Raw genomic sequence first — 21,456 nt, 5'->3', positions numbered from 1 at the left:
GTGGATGCCAGCCACAATGGGTGGGCACACAGGTTACTGTCATCGTGTGGGGCAGTAGAAGTCTGTAGATGTGCACCGAAATTTGTCCTGACCATTGGGCAAACATGCAAAATATGTTACTGAGGCGACGACCCTTCCTTTCTGTGTCTTCCCCGCCTAAGGGCCATAAGCAAGCCAGCATGGCAGCTCCTGCCCACTTGGAAAGGAGCAAGGATCCTGGAACCCCACATTTTTCACTTCAGTTTTTCAGAAAGTTCCCAGCTTTCCATCTGCGACTTGGCTCACTGGTAACATATGGGTGTGTCTGTGGAAGTTCTCTAGGGATCCTTTCTTGTCCCCAGAGCCTTGTCTCCAGTTCAGCACCCCCTCCCTGCCTCCGCCTACCAGTTCTTCCTGGGTCCTGCATGCCCATATCCATGCCCATCTCCCCACCCAGGCACCCATTAGCATGTCAAAGCAGCCCTGTCCCAGCCCACACAGTGTACCCTGGGGCATCCCTACACAGTAGCTCCCTCTCATCTGGAGCTTTCCCGAAACCTTGCATTTTCCTGTCTGCGTACCAGCCTGCAGTCGTCACCAGCCACCAAAAGGAGGGTGTTTGGGTGGCGACTCTCCCTTCTCTTGTCTCAGGTTCTTTCTCAAGCTCCCTGGTGTGACTTCCACCCCCAGCCCTTCCACCCCTTCTGGGCATGGTCAGATGTCCCTGTCCTCTGATGACCTCAGGTGCATGCTCTATCAGCCCCTAATTGTCAAGACCTCAGTCTCGCCTTGTTCTTCCACAGTAGGTGCGGCATTAAATTCTGCTGCCCGGGCCTCTGAGGGTCCCCTCCTCAATGATCCTTCACCTCCTAGACTCTTGACCTCTCCCTTCTCTGTGAACAACCTGCTCCAAGATGGTCCTCACACCACAGAAGCCTCTCTTTCGGCACATGCTAACAGCAGTGAAAGCACAGGTTCATGCTGGAATCCCACTCGCCACTCTGTTAGACATGTGTGTCCTACTCAGAGGGGATGCAGCAGGGATATGCTTTTAAACACCGCAGATCCCCAGGCCTTCTCCACACACAGCAAAGCAGCCCCTGGGCCTGGGGACTTCCCTCTTTTCTTGGCTCCCTAGGAGTTCCGACTCACACACTGACTGGAAAGCCTGGTCGTGAGCCTGCAGAACCTGAGAATGCTGTGATTCTCTACCCACTCTTATGCAAAAAACGAATCGAGGAGTCACAGTGTGTCTTAGGACTAACAGAGGCACCACACACTCACTTAGCCTCACAGTCTTCCGTTCTACAAAGCTGTGTCTAGAGCTTGGAGTTGGGAGGTTCTCCATCTGGGAAGGACTTTTACTGTCCAGGCTCCTTGCTCCTTCTGCTGTGGAAAGCACCATCCCCCTCATCCTTTGAAGGACTGTTGTCACATGTCACTTGCATTTATGGGAACTGATATTCTCTCCATTGGTGAAAAGGTGATTGGCAGGGCCTTGTGCCCAGAGGGGGTGAGCAGAAAATGTTGTCTGTGTCCAGTTAGAACCACCATATGCTGGCCCACAGGCAGATCCTGCTTGTTGATAAAATGAATTGGCAAGGACATTATTGCTGTTTTATTAAAGCAAGACATATCGAGGATCCTGGGCGGATGATAACAAGCTCCTGGACCTCCGGTCAGGAAATGAACGTGATGAAGGGCCCCAGAATGGTATTTTCTGAGACTGATGGTGGGGAGGAGTACATGTGTTTGGGAGACAGGGATGACAGGAAGCAGTTAAACATGCATCAAAAGTTAATAACACTCAGTGGAGGAACGCTTGCCTGCTGCACACGGGGCCCTAGGTTCAGTCTGGAGAACTCATAAAATGGGGGAAACTGTCAGTGATAAAACTAATAATTTTCTGTACTTATACTCTTGGGAAAATGGGGCCAGGAAAGGGAAGAGCCGTTCTTAAAGTCACACAGCAAGTTCATGAGCCTTCTAATTCCTTGGTAGGTGTAAGTCAGCACCTGGCCACACCTTTTAAAGACTCCCTTCGTACGAGGTGCCATTTTAGGGACATTACAGATGCCACCTTTGTGGTAGGTGTTTTTCATGCGTGTGCTCGTTTGTCAACCATGGACGGAGAGCCCATGGCATGCCAGGTGCTTCCTCACCACTCTGCCTCCTCTGCTTCACACCAAGAGATACACACGTGCTCTTATTCACACTTTTAAGGTCCTTTCAGTTCTCCGACTCTTGGTTGAGAGCGGGGGAGAGACACTCACAAACTGTCCACACTATTACAACATGCGGAGTGCTGTCCTAGTGCAGAGGGAGCTGGAGGGAGAAGGAGACACACAGCTTGCCAGCCAGATGGAACCGAAAGCCCCAAGCAGGGAAGAGACACAGGCTACAGTGCTCCTGACTTCAAAGGCTCCAGCGCCTCTGAATCATCTCCTACACTCCCCAGAGGAGACAGTAAGACTCTGCCCCAAGAGATGAGGGCGGAGTCTTAGTTTCCCTCTGGCCTTCCTGTCTATGTGAGGAGTGCCTGAGACTTGGTTTCCTCATCAGTACAATGGGAGAGCCATCTCTCCCTCCCAGGGTAGTTGGAAGGCTTTGGAGCTCTGCTTTGAGTGACAGCTCATCTCCCCTGGAGCACCAGTCCACCCCCCACCAGCTCTCTGGCCACACATGGGGCTCTCTTCTGGAGCCCAGGACAGTGCAGCTATTAGACAAAGCCTTCTTGGCCAAGAATTCTGCCTTTAAGTCCCTTGGAGTTTAAGTGGGGAGGAGAAAGAAAAGAACAGATGCTCAGGTAAGTAGTACGGCCCTTTTTTTCTCCTTCCCCTTCACTGGCTTCCTCTCCAAACGCTGGAGACTGGGATGTGGCTGAGCCACCTGAAGGAAGTCCAGCGCGGCTCAGACATCAGGCTCAAGAACAGGAGACATTTTCCACCCACAAATTTAGAAATGGCTGTTTCTGTTTCTCCTCAACCTCCAGCTGTTTCCTTCTGGTAAGAAAACATAGTAAAACAAAAAAATCCCTTTTATTTAGCAAGTGAAAGGTCTCAGGAAGTCATACCCAGAAAAAAGCTTAAAGGTACTACAGCAGAGGGGATTCTGTTACCAGGCCTCTCAGTGGGGATGGATTCACGGTCCCTATCTGACTCGAACCCTACGGCTGATTGGCTGTTATGACCCCCACTCCATTATCAGTTAGCTGCAGTCAGGAGCTGGGAGTGTGGTTAAACACCTGGTTCTGCTAACCGGCACCAGCACCTGCAGTTGGAGCATGTTTACTGTTGGTCGTAGCATTGGGTAGTTTTCTGGGAGAACAGGATGTGTTTGTAGCTGCAAGACAACTGATCCTAGAGTTTGGGTGACTCTGATGGGACATCCTGGGGACCTTGTCATGGACTTTTCCTTACTGGGGCTGGATGTTTCAGGGGTGAAGTTGGTCACAGAATGGGAGCTGTAGGGCAAAGCTCCAGAACGCTACCCTGAGGACTTCTGGGAGAACCTCCCCTTTCCAGCAGGCTCATCTCCACTCAGCCTCAACCGCCTGCCTCTGGTCTTGCCCGCTAGTTTTCTTCCTAACCTCCTTCAGATCTGTAGGAGAATTGCGCTTATAGAATATGCATATGACTGCATTCCTCTCCTTAAGGCACATGGTGGCCACAGCTTCTTTTACCACCCAGCACCCACTCCTCCCTCATGTGCCGACAGCTTTGGAGGAGCCATCTGTGGAGCGGTCCCTCAGATGCATGGGCGAGTCAGTTCCAGGACCCCCGTGGCTACCAACATTCTTGGATGCTCAAGTCTCTTGTATAGAGCAGAGTAGTATTTATATAACCCGGGTGTGTGTTTTGCAACCAGCATAACCGTGTATGTTGATTTTCTTGGCTCAGGCTGTGTGAGGTCCATATCTACTTGGGCTCAACTGAGCTACAGTCCAAAATATTTGGAAAAATACTGACTCTGTACTGGTGATGTATGGACTTTTGCCCCTCGAGTGATACAGGACAGTGGATGTCACACAGCATTCACACCATGTTAGGCACTGTAAATCATCTATAGATGTTTTCTGGATTTTTTGTTTGTTGGTTTTAAGGACACAGTCTCATGTAGCCCTGGAAGGCCTGGAACTCACTATAGAGCCAAAGATGACCTTGAATTCCTTTTAATCCTGCCTCCACATCCGTGTGCTAGGGTTATCCCTGTGCACCCCTAAGCCTGGCTTGTAGCTCATCCACATCTGTGGGCCTCCATGTCGTTGGGGCATTTTGAAACCAACTCCCTGTGGATACAAAGGGGTGACTCTGTGGGCCTGTGCTAGACACTAGAGTCTTGTCTTGGTATGGGGAACACCTGAGAAAACATACAATTTCTGCCTCTTTAGTTGTGGAATTTGACACAGAGTCAGGGTGATTCCTGAAGGAATGGCAGAGTGAGACCAGGGACAGCTGGCTGCTTTGTGTCTTTGGGTCCAGAGTCCTCACATCAGAGCAGAGACCCTGGAAGAATTTGCTTAGTAAATGAATAGGGACCATCCCCAGACACCCAGCAATAGACCTCAGCCTTCCTCTGTGATGTCACTAGGACTCTCCCAGAACTCTATGTAGGTGACTTATTCTTCATTTGCAGGCTAGATCTCTTGGGGTGGGGGTAGGGGTCACAGTTATGTAAGTAGCAACTTTTGTGTGTGCGCTCAGTACTCACCTCTTCTGACAGGAGCTGAACAAAGCCATGTTCTCTTTGACTCCCCAGTGCTACTCATTCCTGCCTCAGCCCAGCGGCAGGACAGACAGCCTGCTGCCCCGGATGACTTTGATCAAGGCTCCCCCTGTCTTGGTTTTCCAGTCTTCACTCTCCTGCTCCCTCCACAGGCCTGTTGTGGCCCCTTTGATCAGCTCTGTGACTTTCCACTGTGCCTCATCTGGCTCCATTAGGATGGCGAGGCTGCCGCTGGCTCCTGTCACTGCTCAGAGTCCTCCCCTGACTCACTGTTGCCTGCAGCACAGAGTCTGAATCTGAGCCCTTGCAGGGCTTCTTTCCCTCCCAGCCTGTGCACTGTGGCCCTGCTCCTAAACACCACTCCCTGTGAAGGTTCTTTCCTTTCTTGACTTGTTTATCCTCTTGTTTCCTCCCATCGGCTGCAAGTACCTGGAGGACACAGAATGTGTCTTCTTCATCCATAAGTCTTCAGTGTCAAACCCAAGCCTCTCTTTTGTCTGACGGTCAGTGACTGTTTGCAGAATGCATGGAGCACATGGGTGGTATCGTGCCATTTGCAATGGCTTGAGGTGGCCTGTGGCACTTGACGATTCCACCTTATAGAGATGAGACTTGTAGACCCAGGCCCTAGGCGAATAGATAGTCTGGGACCCTTGTTGTAATTCTGCACGTGTCCATCTCGAACATACACACATAACTCTTTGGACTTCTTCCAGGCTTGAGCCCACAATGGTGTTCTGTCCTTGGAATGCTTGGGATGCCTTCTTCTGTAGGGACAATGCTGTTTTGACCTGGCCATCTGGAGCCTATGTGGAGTACCTCTGTCAGTATGATCTGGGTGGACATCCAACTCAGAACTAGCTTAATAGGTGCTACCTGGCTTCAGGGACTGTCACTGCATGGCAAATGACATTAAGCCAATAAGAATTAGCTTTGGGTGTCAGCTGTGGGGTTTGTAGGGCTGAGGCTCTGGGTATGTTTTCCATCTTCCAGAAAAACCCACTTGAAGGCAATGCCGGCCCAGAGAAGCCCAGAGCTTTGAGAAGGGCAAAAGGTGAATCCCTGACGATTCTGTGAGGACCAGGACTCCTTTCCTCCTCCTCTGTTCGTGGGATCTGGGATGACAGCCACTATCTTTCTATGTATGTCACACACTATGGCAGTTTCTGCCCCCTACCTTTGGGGTTGCACATTCTCTTCCTTGGAAAGGGCCGCTATGTAATACTTCTGCATTTCCAGGAGGAGCCAGGTATTGCTGGCCTCCGAGCTGCCATGTGAGCCTACCATGGTATGGCTTCTACACTTCCAGAACTCAGGGTCAAGAAGGAGCTTGTAATGTAAATCTCAACTTAGAGCTGAGTCTGGGTCCCAGCTTTGTATTCTCGGATCCCATCCCCTGTGGCTGGATCAATGAAAACACTCCTGAGTTTTGTTACAGTCCACCCTCCTCCCCTCAACCCCTGAGTGTGTCAGCTTGGTTGAGTAGGTGCCATTGTTCCTGAAGATTTGTCTGAGCTTAGTCTGTCAATTGCAGCTAGAGTTTCCCCCACATGATAACAATGTTTAGGGAGACTCTGCCTAGGGAAGACAGTTTGGGGGCAAGAGTTTTCCCTAAGGTCATTCCCAGTGGCCATGGGGCTTTCTCAGATCTGGGATCACTTCAGCTCCCAGCTCTATTCTAGAGTGCTGTCCCTTCAAGCATCTTGCAGGGACTTTGACCTCTTTTGTGTTTGATATGTTTGAAAGAGCTCTTATTCTTGGCTGTATAGTCTTTTTCAAGGTGACTTTTGGAGTATTTTTGGACTATAATTTTGAGGCCTCTCTGCCCTGAGTGAGTCTCTTGGTTCCAAGGCATCTGCATTTTTTTTAAAACCTTTTCCAAAAGGTGCTGTTCATTTTCTGGTAGCCTCTCTGCCAGCTCTCCTTAACTGGTTTTGTTTTGTTTCATTCCCACCGTCATGGTCAGGCATGCAAGGCAATAAGCAGGAAGAAGGAGGCTGTGTGCGTGTGTGTGTGTATATGTGTATGTATTCATATGTGTATGCGTATATGTATATGTATTCCTGTGTGTGTGTGTGTGTGTGTGTGTGTGTATGTGTGTGTGTATATGTGTGGAGGGGGGCTCATGGTGGTTCCAGCAGCACATGAAGCTATGTTTTAGTGTGTGGCTTTCAGAGGCATAGTGGTGGGGGAGGGAGTCAGGATGTCACTAAGGTTTCCATGCCAAGCAATGACATCACAGGGCACCTCCCATGTGTTCTTCCAGTCCTTCTCTCCCTTGCCCTGCTTCGTGCCGAAGGGGCTGCCCCACATGGCCCAGTCAACAGGCTCCCTTGTCTGTGGGTTTCAGTTGGGTTTTATCAAAAAGTGTCAGCAGGGATTAGGAGTGGTTGGATGTCCCTTGGCTGAAATTCACAATTCCTGCTGAGTAGTTGTTCTTTGTATAAACAAGTCCAGCACGAATAATACATGGCTGAATTAGCTTGTCCTCAGTTCCACTGAGGAAATTCACTGATTTCTTGGATCTGGTCAGTTTCTTTAGAAAATGGCTGGTTTTGGAGGCCCAAAGGCTCCAAAGATCCTACATAGACCACTCTATCCCTTTTGGGGAAGCCAACCCGGTAGTTGTTGGGGTCATACTCTGACCTCATTGATGAGACTACCACCCCGTCCCTCCTCTCACCTCGGCTGGACTCTGGGCAGAGCAGGTCTTACATAGTCACCATTTCCTTTCTTTGGCACTGCCCCTTCCTTTTATAAATAAGGAAACTGAGGACCCGGCATCTCCCCATCACCGCTCACCTCAGGACGTCCCCCTCTTGCATGCAGCAGCCCACACAGCATCCTGTAAATAACTGCATGTTCCCAACACCTCTCCCTCTTCTCCTTGGAAACCTGGTCTGTCTTTGGACTTGGCTTGTCAGATTTTCCTGCTTGGTTCTGTGCAGAGAGCATGGCAGGAGGCAGGCGCTCTGGCTGCAGTGCCAGGCTTGGAGCTGGAGACTAGCTCGGGCATCTGCCAGCTGGTTGACCTTTGGCACATCACTGTACCTCTCTGAGCCTCAGTTTCCTAGTTTGAAATGCAGGGGTGTAATAGCAATTGTCTGTGGTGAGGACTAAGTGGAGACTGTCCTACTCAGTGCTTGCTGAGTGTGAGGCATGTGCAGGGGATCACTGGAAACGAGTCCCATATATATATATATATAAATACATATGTATATATATATATGAATATATATATATATATATTCATTAAGAAGTGCAACAACCTTGTGAGATAAATGCTACCGGGGTGGAGACAATGCAGGACACAGGCCAAGGTCACACTGCTGGAAGGTGCCAGAAAGATTTGCATCTGGGCCTTCTGTCCTGAATGGAGGAGATGGGTTCACTCCATGGCTGTATGCAAGATGTCCCAGGAAACTGCCTATGCTGCCTGGCCTCTGTGGTTGAGCTATGGTTTGAGAGTGTTTTGCCAACGTTCCTGAAAAGGAAATTTAATCCCACTACAGCCCTGTTTGGGAGGTGCTCAAGTCGTGGGAGGAGCCCTCACGCTGGGTGAGTGCCTTCCTTCCTCCTGGATGTTGAGTCCTCTCTCCCTCAGGCCTGATTAGTCACTGCCAGAGAACGCTGTTCCAAGAGTGTTTGTGTCTTTGTCATGGGCTCACTGGCCCTTACACTTCACGCAGAAGTGGCCCAAGGCTGTCACTACAGCAGAGCAGGACTTTCCACACAAACCTCTGCTATTTACAAGCCACCCACTCAGGTGCTCAGTTATAGCAACAGAAAAAATGGGCTGGGGCAAGTTGCTGTGGTGGGCACTGGCTGTGGTGGGCACTGGTTGTCTCATCTGGCACTGGAGAGTGTCTTCCTTTGAGTGTCTTAACATTCCTTTGGGAAGCTGCCATTCCCCTTGCCATGCAATCTAGACAGGATTGAACCCCCCACCCCCCCACCCCGCTTAAGTTCTAGATATTGCCACGGAAGTCAGGCATTTGGTTTCACTGTGATTTAGGGTTGGGCATGCCACCGAGGGGTTAGTGAGACCCAGTCCTGGGACTCGCTCAGGAATATTTGAAAATTCTGTCTTTGAATTGCTGAGTCAGAGAGAGTGAAGTGTGGAGCTGCAGAGTCATGGTGTAGGGAAATGCTCGCTCTAGAGGGGTCAGGCTAGGGGTTAGCAGAGCTGACAGGGAGCAAATCTGGAGACTGGGCACAGGGGCGAGCTGCTGTATCAAGCCTTTCCTGAGGTCCAGTTCACTGCTTAAGTCTATATCCATCACCTGAACCAATATCGCTCCTTAGAAGCCATTTCAGCTCCCGACTGCATCTGAAATACGGCATTGTGCTCAGTGTGCCATTGTTTGTTATTTTACTTAAGCCAATGAGGCAGCTGATGTCTGTTGTGCAGAAAAGGGACCGGGGCTAAGGGGCGTGGGTCACTTTAGCTAAGGAGACACTGGAGGGCCAGGCTTAAAGGATCCAGGCATTCTGACTGTAGACTGCACTTCTCCTACCCTATCTTATGGTAGCAGGCCTACTGACCCCCCCCCCCGCCCCCACGCAGTACTGAGAATGATGTCCTATTTAATACTATGGCAGCAGGCTGGCTTACTCACCCCTGCTTGGTACTATGGCAGCAGGCTGGATACTTTCCCCTACTTGGTACTGGGGATAAAATTCAGTTTGGACATGTGCTGCCTAGTGTCTAGCTCCCATCCAGCCCCTCTCTCCTCTCCTGTCCCTGCTTCCCTAGGGAAGAAGTCTTTGCTGGCCACGTCTTCAGACTAAACTATCTCTTGGAAGGCTTTATTACAGCCCAATGGTTTTCTTAACTTGACTGAACCTCAATAAACATTCGGTCTAGGTTTAGCTCTTGCATTGTGTGGGCATACGGTGGGACAGCAATGACCTTGGTCTGGCCCTTGCGGCAGCCTTGAGGCTCTGGCCAAGTGCCTGGCTTGTGGTGAGCCTTCAGTGGCTGTTTGCACCTCCCCACCCCCAGAAATACCCCGCACACTGGTCTGAAAGGTGATAAATTATTTTGACTTGGCAGAATTCCTTCCTGCTTGGTTGAAGTTGGCACAGCAGGTAAAGGCACTTTCCATAGAAGCCCGAGAGCCTGCATACAATCCTCAGGGCCCGTGTAAAAGTGGAAGGAGAGAACTGACTCCAGCAAGTTGTCCTCTGACCTCTACATGCATACCTTGGTACATGTGACCTCCCAGTACACATGCACACGCACACACGCACATACACACACACACACACACACACGCACGCACGCACGCACGCACGCACGCACGCACGCACGCGCGTGCACACACACACTAAGTAAATAAATATACATTTATTTATATGTATATATAATTAGACTGTGACGCCTTGGCCACAATAGCTCTTTTCTTTGCTTCTCTATGTGTGGGTTGGATACTGCAGAGAGTGATCAATGTTGTCTTTCCTTGGTGATGCTGATAATCGAATCAGCACAAAGATTACATCAGTAATGTCCCATACTGTGTGGCGGGCTCAGCTCTGCCCACCAACACCTCATGTTGTCCTATGGCAACCGTCCTGTGTGCTTCTGTGACCTCTGCACAGGAAAGCTGAGGCTCAGAGAGGAGACCCTACTTGCTTTTGTTTCATCAGTTTGAGTTGGACTCTTTCTTATGTGGTCAAGAGTCCTTGTTTTCTGGTGAATCTGTGGCAGAAAGGCATGGTTGACTTGGTTGTTTGGAGGAGGCCTGGCTGTCCTCCGAGAAAGAGGCCTTCATGGGAGCAAAGGAACAAGGACCTGTGAGGAGTAGGGAGAGCCTTAGGTCAAAAGGGTGGGGGGTGGACAAGAGCTCAGGAATGCTGGGGAAAGGGAGCAGCCTGCAATGCTCCTGTCTGGGTCCCAGCACAACCTGGCTATGTTCCCTGGAGCTAGGCACTTTAGCTCTCTGAGTATACCACAGAGATGATTCCAGGACTGGAATAACACCAGAGACTATCTACACCACGTCTCAGGGCACTGTGTGAGTGCAGGCTGCAGACCAGGGATGCTGAAGATTTCCCACCTGTATGCCCTTGTGTGGCCATCATGACAACCCCAGGGAATGATGCCAGGAGCTAGAGCCTGGCCCTGGCGTGAGGAGCACTGTGTCTCACCAGTGTCGCTCACTGGAGTAGCACCTCCTTGAGTTTTGCCGTGTCTGCATGGCACCTGTGTTGTCGACTTAACATTTCTTTCTAATGCACTCACTTGTAAAAATAAAACCCTTCATTGCATTTATTTCACAAAGAACCCTCAGAGGGCCACTTTAAACCAGCAAGCCCGCGTTCCTTCTGCTCACAGGATGAACAATCTCTATAAAAGCAATGAGAACGATGCCGTGGGAACAGCGAGCTTCAGGCTGTTGAGGCCCTGAGTCTCAGGATGGGCCGGGAGCCCGAGGCTCACCCATGCTCAGTGACATGTGGGGGTTCTTGGGAGAGGACTGGTAAGGGCGTGTTAGGTCCTCACATACAGATGAAGCATGTGCACCATGGAGCCCAAAAGTCAGAAAGGCTTCCTCTGTGGGTTACCTCGTAGCCCAAAGAGGAGGATATGCTTGCTGCTCCAACCCTCAGTTTCCCCAAGTCCTAGCAACTGGGAAATTGCAGGTGTGATTCCTGTTTCTAAGGGGTCACAATCAGGCACCCTGTGGGTGTGGAAGTGGGGCGGCCAGGTTCCTGGCACCGAGAATGAAAACACTGGTTCTGCCCCTTGATCCTGATCAAACTGAGAAAGCCCTTTGCCGGCTCTCTCTTCCCAATCAGAGGACCTGGCAGCCATGGGTGCAAATCCTTTCCCTTAGAGTCCTCCAGGGTCAGGTCTCCTTTCTGTGCCTCAGTTTGTTCATTTTCTAAAATGGAGCAGTAGCAGCTACTTCTCCTGGTTTCTGTAGAGCCAGCCTTGTCACACAGGTGAAATTTTACACAAACAAAGGCTCGTCTCTACTCTCCACAACTCCCTGGATTGTCCAGCCTGCCTCCCAGGAAACATAAGCCCACAAGGAAAGGTCTGGGTTCCTGACAGTGGAAGGGACTGCCACGGAGGGGGGAGGGGACTGCAGTTTCCAGTCATGGCAACTTCTGTTTTTAGCTGGAGTCACCGCTCATTCCCCTGTGGAAAGAATGTGGTGCAAACACAGCCCCATCCCAGGGGCTGCACAAGACAAGGGCTTATTCTGACTTAGGATGCTGCTGATGCTGTGGCAGCCTTGTCAAAACACATCTGCTTCTTCTTACACTGCCCACGGATCCTGAGACACAGCCAGGACCACAGTGTGGCTGCCAGATGCTCACATCTGGAACTTGACTCCCGAGAGCTGAGGACAACCAGCTTTGGTTCAAGTGGCAACCACCTCCTGAGCTCTGGGGGCCCTGAAGGAGCCCATCTTGGTATCGAGATGTATTCACTTGTGTGGACCGGAGGCTGGAGTGTCCAAGCTGCTCCTCTGTGGCCCCACAGAGCGGTGCAGTGGAGCAGTAGACACGTATTCCACGGGAGAGTAAATAGGGCCCGGAAGGACTGATTAGCTGTAGTGGTGTCTCTCCCAGCCTGGTGCTTCCTTCCAGTCAAGTCCCTATGCGCTCTGAAGCCACATTAACCCTCTCCCTGTGAACCCTCTCTCTTGGACAGCTCCCTGTGCAAATTCACTAGGACCCTTACTTTCCTGCCTGATGACTCAGTTTGTTCCCTAGCTCTGAGATGCGGGGATGAATAGATGTTGATAAGTAATGAAAAATGGTGCTGGTGTGCTTCAGTGAGGGTATCGCTTGAACCCATGGAGGAAGCTTCTCACTCTAGGGGGAGAGAGAAGAGTGGGACAGCCACCTGTCACAGGCTCCCCACAAGGAAGGTGCTCAGAAGTGGACTCAGCCAGCTCCCAGAAATGTCACCTTTGGATTTCCGAATGCGTGAAGCCTCATCCATTCTGCACCCATTTCTCACCTACCCTGCCTTCTGCATTTTTCACGCTCTCTGTGCCACCTTGAGCCTCCTAGGTGTGTGTCCACCCCCTCCCCCAGCCTCTACCCAGCTCCCCTGCTCTCTTGTATTCCTGTCTCATTTTTGTCTGCTGCTCAAGCTGCTTCTGCAATCTCAACTCTGACCCTGTCTGAAAAAGTCAGCAAGTCACTCGCTTCTTTCTAGATGGCATTTTCCAAAGTGGCCCGTGCAGGGCATTACGTGAGGATGGGGGTGTCTGTGAGGCTAAGAGCCTGTGGTCAAGGGGATACGGATTGCTGGGGTTGCAGGACCTCCCAGGGCCGTTGACACTGTTGTGGGCTGTGATTTTCAGAGAGGGTACAAAATGTGATATTTCCAGAGCCTGCTTGCTCATAGTTTTTCCGATGCAGAGCACGGAGGCAGGGGCAGACTCTTAGGAAATGCTGGTGTGTCGGCTGGAGCTGAAACTCCTGGCTTTGATGGCTAAGGCCCTTCTCAGGATGACTCTCATCTACTTATTCAACAGCTGCTCTGGCGGAGATCCTCTGATATCCAAAAAATTTCAGGAGAGGAAAAAAGAAAGGTAAATGGGGGCGGGGGTGGAGGGAATAAAAGGAAGATGAAGCTGAAACAAACCACAGCAACACTTCTTTCTGGATGCTCTCTGGGCCTCCTGCGGCATTTATACCTGCCTGCTGCCCACTCATCTCCTGCCCGGCCCACTCTTCTCACGAGTCCTAAGCTGCACAATGCAAATGCCAGCATGCCCGGCCCTGCTGATCCCTCTAGCAGTAGCAGAGAGTAAAGGAGAGAGGTAAGAGAGGAGGCGGGGGAGGGGAGCGGGGGGAGGGGGAGAGGCGGGTTCTGCTCTCTTCTTGCCCAGGACCCTAAATTTGTCTGGTGTTATATCACACCAAGTTTGATGAATCTTTGGATATACTCAAATTAAAAAAAAAAAAAAAAACCTCATTTGTGAACCTCAGTATTTTAATGAGCACTGACAGCAAGCTGCCTGCCATATTGCACCACTGCTGTGTCCCGATGAGTGGTGGACCCCGTGCTAGGGCTGAACATTTGCAAACGGGGTACTGCCCACCCTGATCCATTCAGCTGTAAACAGATGGCCTGAGAAAGCACATGCTTCAGGCACTATCAGTCACATGGTCACCCCCTGCAGAGATGGCTCCACTGAGCACCTAGGAGGGACTGATGATGGAAAGCCCACCGTCTCGGTTATCGACAAATGAGAGCTCCAAAGGTAAAGAGCCTGTTCAAGATACCATGCTGGAAAGTAACCACGCCAAGGGGTCCCCTCAGGTGGAAACTGCTCCCTCGCTCTTTTCCTGGAGGGACTCAGGCAGGACCCTTGTCAGTCGGCCCAGTACCCCCTCTCTCTTGAGGCTCCTTTGGGCCCATTGCACAGCACCCCAAGCTAGGAAGGACACCTGATCCACGCACGTCTGTCCTCTCCAGGCAGATGCCTCACAAGTTCAGCAGGTTCTACAGAGTGCAGCCTCGCTGGACTTTGTATGCATGAAGCAAGGGACCAATATCTCTTGGTCTAAAGAGGGTTCTGAGCCTTCGGGTGACAGTCCCAGAAAGACACACCCTGAGGTCCTGTCCTGAAACTCACCATCCTGCCTGATGAGCCCACTCTCCTCTCATGGCTGCAGGGTGGCTAGCTTGCTGTTTACCACACAAAAGACACTATTTTGAGCCCAAACACAGGACACACCTGATGGCAGTGGACAGTCAGGAGCACCCAACAAGCAAATAACGGACACACCTGCTGACACACGGGTGTCCTTGCCACACACACCGACAGTCTTCCGTCTGTGGTAGACCTACTTGAAGGCCTCCATCATCATAAAGCCACCTTTAGGACATGAGGCCCCACGTGACTGGAGTCTCCTATTCTCCGTTCTCATGTGCTCCATTCCAGCCACTTGGCTCCTTCTCTGCTTTGAATTGCCGGGCTTGCTCCTGCCCCAGGACCTCTGCATTCACTGTTCCTTTGCACAAAGCCCTCCTTCCCTACATCTTCACTTGGGTGGCACCTTGGTGTCTGCATTCTGGCTTCAGTGATCTACTTCCTCCACTGCTTGCTCCATTTGGAAGCATGGCATCCTTCTAGCACAATGCTGTCTTTGCGGCACTGTTTTTGTTTGAAAATGTTTGCTTGTGTCTATGTTGCTATGAGTACGTCTCCACGAGGAGAGGAGACTCAGGCTCTACTCATTCCTCTGACCCGTGAGGCACCCACTGCTGGCACTGCCCTGTGGTGGCTTGCCCTCACTCCCCTTTGCCCACTCCTTTAGTCAGCACGAGCTTTGGTCATGGTGGCTCACTGGCTGCTCCCGCTAACACCTGCTCACTTGCTGCTCCCGCCAACACCTGCTCACTTGCTGCTCCCGCCAACACCTGTTCTCTGGCCTCCATGTTGCTCCTGCGACTCATTCTGCCCCTTCCTGTCACTTAGTTTGCACATGTGTGTTCACACAGTAGCCCAAACACCACCTGATTCAGGGCACCTCCCGATCCTGTTTTGTACACTGGCCCTGCTAGCAGCCATCTGGGTCCCTTACTGTGTTCCTTCACGAATCCCTCCTCCCCCCACCCTGTTTCCCTTCCTCCTTCTCCTTCCCTGACCTTGGGTACCCTGTCCTACCTTAGGGAATCTTCCTGGAACCCAGTGGATGAGGCCTGACTCCTGGGGCCATCTGTTTTTCCCATCACCCTTTACCACTGCCAGCCTCAGGGTTGTTTGAGGACAGGACTGTCTGAACGTTCAGCTAGCCCCAGAACCAGACTCAGGGCCTATCACAGAGCAAGCACTACAAGGGTTTATTGAATGAATGGCAACAGGCCACTGCTTGCTGTGTGTGAGCTATGTATATGGACGGGTAGTGTCAGTGGCCTTAAGGCAGCGATGGGGGAGAGGGCTGGGGTTCAGGCGAGCATCTGAGATTTTCCCTTCTGTGTCTGTTCTTCCACTAGTAGGGTCTGGAGGAAGCACTAAATACTGGTTCTAAGAAGTGGGGTCCTTTTTGTTGTCTGTGGGTTCACAGCCCTCCCTGGGTGGTGGGGCTATGGCTACACAGGGTTTCCGGTCCACTGGAATCCCAGCTGGGTCAGGAAGCCTAGCAGGAGCTTACTCAGGTTCCGTGTGGACAGCTTTGTTCCTTTGGTATGTCTGTCACACCAGCACAGAGCAGTCCTACGTGTGGTGGCCTGCATACATGGGCTCTAGCCCCAGCCCTCTGCTCTGAGCTTGATGGCTGGAGCAAAAGCGCTTTATGGTAAAGTTTGGTGCAGCTCAGAAGAGGGCCTGGTTCCATTCCCTCGGGGATGCTAACAGCCATGGAGTTTTAGGTGCAATCTGGAATGGGGGCCCACTTCTCACATTGCCTCAGACATCACAGGGCTTGGGGGGGGTGTTCGCAAGTATTTTCCAGGCATGAATACCGTTCATACTCCCCCACACAGCTCCTCAACTCAACCTGCATTATGTTGCCAGAAGAACCTTCCTGAAATACCGTGTGTGTGCATCACAGTGCATTGTCACCCCCTTGCTCAGACTTCCTGCAATGGCCTCACATCACCGGGAGCCCAATGGGGTCCCCTTCTCTTCCTTTACATCCCGAGGCTCCATACAGGAGTCTCTGTCTTAGCAGCATCCTCAAGTACAAGAAGCAGCCCGGTTATGTGTGAGGAAGAGGAGGTGGCTTGACACCTAGGCTACCCAACTGGACACTAGTTGGGGACCTGTGGGGTCCCCAGCAGACCTGTGGGGGTTTCTGGGTGCCCTGGCCTACTGCTATGAAGCCCTCTAGATACCAGACGCAGAGCCAAATCTACACATGGCTAGTACAGGAGGACCACCCTACCTGTGTGGCATGGGGGGTGGGCACTGGGGGAGGCTTGGGCAGTGACGGTTCTCCCAGCAGCTGGCATAAGGGAGTGAAGCAGGCCTGGGCCAAGTCTCAGCTCTGCCACCCCTAGCTGTGAGGACTTGGGCAGGTTTATGTTGTCTGTGTCTGGGAGTGTGGCATTGGGGTTTTTTGTGAGAATACAATAGGCATTTAATAAATGCACCCAATCTTAAGAAAATCTCCCTTTCTCATTGGAACTGAAAACTCCCCCTGAGAACATTAATTCTGCCTGTTTCCATTTTGCAAATGAGGGGCTCAAACCTCAGAGGAGGCCGAGGCTCAATTGAGACCATTCCTCTTGACTTCACCCAGCCCTCCTGCACCCTGTTCACCGCAGAGCTGAGCATGTTTGTCCCAGAGCCTCCAGGAAGCATAGTGTGTGCAAAGATGATGTGCCATGCTTGTCCTGTGGAGCTATAGACTGCATACAAAATGGCTAGTGCCTGGTTCTCACCTCCTCTGGAGAGGATGTGGTCAGGCATCGGGGTGAGGGCTGTGTGTCTACCCAGAAGTGGACAGTTTTAGAACAAGCCGTAACTCGAGGGAAGAAGTCCATGGGAGCTGTGTGGTAAGGAACTCGTCACTCCCTACATTCTGGCCCCCACTGATTCCAGGAGGGGCAGACTGGGCAAGGGCAGGCGAGTAGATAGCCACTCCTTCTACTTAGGCTGGTGGAGATGAAGCCAGATTTCGGGGTGGCTGGAAGCAGGGGACGCCCTTTGAAGCCCTGGGAGGAGACTCTGGCCTTAGGAGGCAGAGGCCGAGAGTGGGCTCAGCTGCTGTTAGCTGACAGCTATGCCAGCAGGCACAGCATTCATCCAGTTATCTTGCAAATCCCTCTCTCTGACTCTGTGCCTGGCAGAGTGCCAGCTCTGGGACCAGCACCAACAACAGATAATACACAAGCAAACAAAAGACAGGATCATTTTGGTCAGACACAGATGCTCTGAAGAGAATATGCCACAGAAGGCACTGGGGGAAGGGAGGGGAGAGGTGTCATTCTAGGTGGGCAGCCCCCAGCATGGGGGAACCTTTTTTGAGATTGGATCCTTTTAGGGTAGGATACCCCTCCTAAGTGTCCTGCCAGATCCTCCTGGGGAAATACCCTGGTGGAGAAGACTCAATAGCCAAACCATAACAGCACTGAACCTGAGGAGGAGAGCACATTGAGGGGTCCACTGAAAAAGGGGTGTGTCTGAGGTCTCTCACAGCCAGGCATGAGAGGGGCTTGGGGTCTCATCAGTCTGTGCTTTAACTGCTATGACAGTTTGGTCTAGGGCACAGAAGACACCTCCTGTCTGTCCCAGCCCCCATGCCTGGAGCCCTGTCACCCCCATGTATCAGAGGGCTCCCAAGGCCTTGTACAGTATAGCTGTTTGGTGTACCTGCTGCTGGGGCGGGGCGATCTGATCCTCCTGAGCATGCCATGTGGAGGAAGCCTCAGGGTTTCTAGAGTCTATTGATCAGAGACAGAATTCTTGTAGAAAAAGAGTGGGTGCTGGGTGTTTGCAGTGGGGAGCAGCTCAGAGTTGCAGGTACCTCTGCAAACAGCACCAGCTGCTTCCCGGCGTGGACTCTCCTGTCCTCCTGTCCTCCTCCAGGCATGCTTCTTCCTTGGTGGGCCCGTGTCCCATTTGAGTGCTGTCCCCTTCCTGTGAGAATGCATGGAAGCCAGATATGGGCCTGCTGGGGAGGGCAGAGTGCCTTCTGTGTGGCTGAGAGTTCAGATCATGTGTGGTAGTGTCTGAGCCTGCACGTTTTGGCATGTGTGCACCTGTGTGGGAGCCGGGATGGTGCAAGCTAACAAGCCACCTGAGGGAGCACTCGGAGACTGGAATCTCGGGCAGTCATGGCCTTGGGCTTGCCTTCACCTCAAGGTCTCTGTGCTTCATGAATGGAGCACAGAGAGCCAGTGCTCCCCCGTGTGCTCCTTCAAACAGTTCTGGCATGGCTCCCCAGAGTTCCCCGTTTGAATGTTATCATCAGTGTTTGCTGTGCTGGAGGCTAGTGGCTAGGAGGCCACGTTCCTAGGTGCTGATGTCCTGTGAGATGGGGACAGTCAGACTGTGTGTGTCTGGGAGGTGGCACCCATTGGCCTGAAGGAAATCTCTGGGCCAAGTGTACTGTAGAAAGAAACCTCGTTAAGCCATGTGCAAGGATGCTTGCTTCCCCATGTGTGTGTGTGCAGGGACGGTGCTTCGGCATTCTTACAAGGCAATCTCAGTACAGTCATGCTCAGCCTTTTCTATGGCATCAGCTTGTACAGAACATGTGAGACCTTCATAAACCTGCTGTGCATCTCAGAATAACGGCATGCTTTGGCCTGGAAAAATGTGGCTTAGGGAGGCTTTCCTTACTTTGCCTCTACCATGACACTTCACCTTCATGGAGGGCCAGCCATTCAGCTTTCAGACTAGAGACATTTTCTATTTAGGATGAATGGGAGATACAGAATCTTTGAAGCCATTGTAGGCTCTGTAAACCCAGGGATGAATAGGTTTCATAGATTTAAGGCTTTCTCAAGCAGGGTCCACCTGGTGGACAAATTGGTTATTTCACACTTGTTTTATTCTGCCTTGTTAAATATCCAAGGAGAAGTTAAAGATTTATAAATGTTTACCAGGCACTCCCTCCAAGCTAGGATTGCAGGGAGTTTGTTGCTCGTGTGGCTTGTGTTTTCTGCTGTCAGACAGCAATCTAATTTTCACAGGTCGTGTGCTCAGCTTGTTCAGGGCTGTGTGCCTTTAGGAGTTGGAGCCAGGGTTTAAATCTTGGTCTTCTGATTCCAAACTGAAGCCTTTAAGGAAATGGCACCCATGGCTCAGGTGAATTGGTATGGAAACCAAATGGGTGATGAAGCAGTGGTGGGCTCTAGGGACCCCTGACTCTGCTCTCATTCTCTGAGGTGGCTAGTGAGACCTGTCATGGAAAGTTGGGGCTTCAAAGAACACAGCTGGAAACTCATGTGGCTACTGTGACCAGTTTCACAAGAAAAGCCTAGATCTGAGGCCTGGTGGGCAAACTGTCAAGGTAAGTGACAAAAGAGGAAAGATATGAAAATAAGAATGGTAGATATGGTTACCCATTCAAAGGAGCAGAAGGACACCATGCTGCTGGCTCTGTGTAGCCCTAGGACAGGGGACTGACTCCCTAGGGTGCTCCTTGGCTGTTGCAACAAAACTCAAAGGTCCATAACTATGTCTGCTGTTCCCATTTCTTAGGGAACACATCTGGGGTTTCTTGATAAATGTGGCAGGAAAAATAGGACTTCACCATCTGGAAGGATTTTTGAGGTATATAAAGTTTTAAAGATACATATACAAGATTTTTTTTAAAACAACCTTGTGATGGTGAGTTGTAATCTTGCTTAATTACTTATTTTCTTGTTTTTATCCACTTTTCCAAGTAGACTGTGAACAGCTTGGGAGAAGGGCCTCACCTGTTCTGTGGGCACCTCAGTCTCTGGCTCAGTGGCTAACCCACCGGTGAGCACTAAGGAAGTCTGCATGACCATATATAATCCAAGCACTTGGGAGGTTGAGGTAGGCTGGTCTAGAGTTCAAGGTCTCGGGCAACATAGTGAAACCCTGTGTCAGAAATGAATAAATAAACTTTAAACACTGGTTTAGGACCAGGCAGGCCAACAGGGAGCATTTTCTTCTTTTACAGGTCAAGCCATTGCTGCAGAGTCAAGGCCTCGTTTGGACCCAGCTCCTAACTTTGTTAGTGGTGGGAGCAACAATGGCCTGAATAATTGTATTTATTAGGTCCTAATTTCCCCTTCTGATGTCAGGTTTGGCTTCTTTCAGTCTAAAAGCCACCAGACTGTCTACAGAATGGGACAGAAAGGCAGAGATGGCTCTCTGGGGCCGGAGGATTAATCAGCAATTAGTGTGCAAAACCCTTTCCAGACAAATGTTAAGTATTATCAGTATTTAAATTTAGTTTCATCCTCTCCCTGCATCCTCACAAGAGAGAACAGATGGCCCTGGCTTCAGGTGGGGAGAAGGAGGGCGGGACCAAGTGGGAAGTTAGCAAGGCTCCCGTTTCATTGAGCTGTCGGTGGTGGTGGGAGGGCTCTCAGGCAGCCTAGCCAGGATCGTTGGAAAGCTGCGAAGGCCTCCTAGACACATGACCTTGAGCAGGGCCCTTGCCTCTCAAGTCTCAGGCTGACGATATTGCCTCAAAGGGGAGCAAATGAAAGCAGTAAGAAGCACAGAGAACCCTAGTTCTTTCTGCTTTAGGAGATCCAAGCCCGGAGGTTAGGGCGGCAAGGATTGGGGGGTGTTGGTGGGTGGGGGGAGGGTAGGGGAGGGTGGGGGAGGGTGGGATTTCCCCTGCAGAGGGTTCCTAAGACTAGAGAGCACTTGGGGCCTGGAATCTTGTAGACACACCTGAAGCCAAGCTTTGGTGCTACTACCTGTGTGACAAGCTCCACTTTGGACCTTGTGTTCCTTATGTGTGAAGTGGCCGTGACAGTGGGACTTACTCTGCTCGCATTGCTCAGGGAAGGAGGCCAGACGAGGCAATGGCTGTGTTACTATAAAGGCCAGTGCGGTGGGAACAATGACTCCTGTCTCCTCCTGTTCTTAGCAAATGCCTCTGCCTGTCGGGCTGTGCAGGGGAGGCTGTTGAATGTGGAAGTGCAGACAAACAGCACAGATAACCCAGTCAGGTTTCTTCCCAGGATGTCTTGCAGTTAGGTGGACAAACACCTGGTGTTAAAGGCACCATCTTGCCACCCCTGGGGCAGAGCTTGCCTGAGACTCTGGGACAATCCGGAAGAGGGGGAGTGAGAATGGAGAGAGCTGGCTCCCAGAACACTAACAGTGGGTTCAGGCTACA

At 51.3% G+C, this 21,456-nt stretch overlaps 1 long non-coding RNA gene across 1 annotated transcript in view; it reads left to right on the top strand.

Annotated features, from left to right (window-relative positions):
- Positions 1–2,500: 2,500 nt before the first annotated feature.
- Positions 2,501–21,456, top strand: part of LOC118238620 — a 46,706-nt gene continuing 27,750 nt past the window's right edge. Inside the window, exons 1-2 of the long non-coding RNA XR_004769418.1 lie at positions 2,501–2,785; positions 13,206–13,493. This is a non-coding gene — a long non-coding RNA (uncharacterized LOC118238620). The remainder of the gene's footprint in view (positions 2,786–13,205; positions 13,494–21,456) is intronic.

The sequence above is a fragment of the Cricetulus griseus genome, chromosome 3, assembly GCF_003668045.3.
Source record: "Cricetulus griseus strain 17A/GY chromosome 3, alternate assembly CriGri-PICRH-1.0, whole genome shotgun sequence".
Taxonomy (NCBI): Eukaryota; Metazoa; Chordata; class Mammalia; order Rodentia; family Cricetidae; genus Cricetulus; species Cricetulus griseus.
This window is presented reverse-complemented; position numbering and strand designations above follow the sequence as displayed.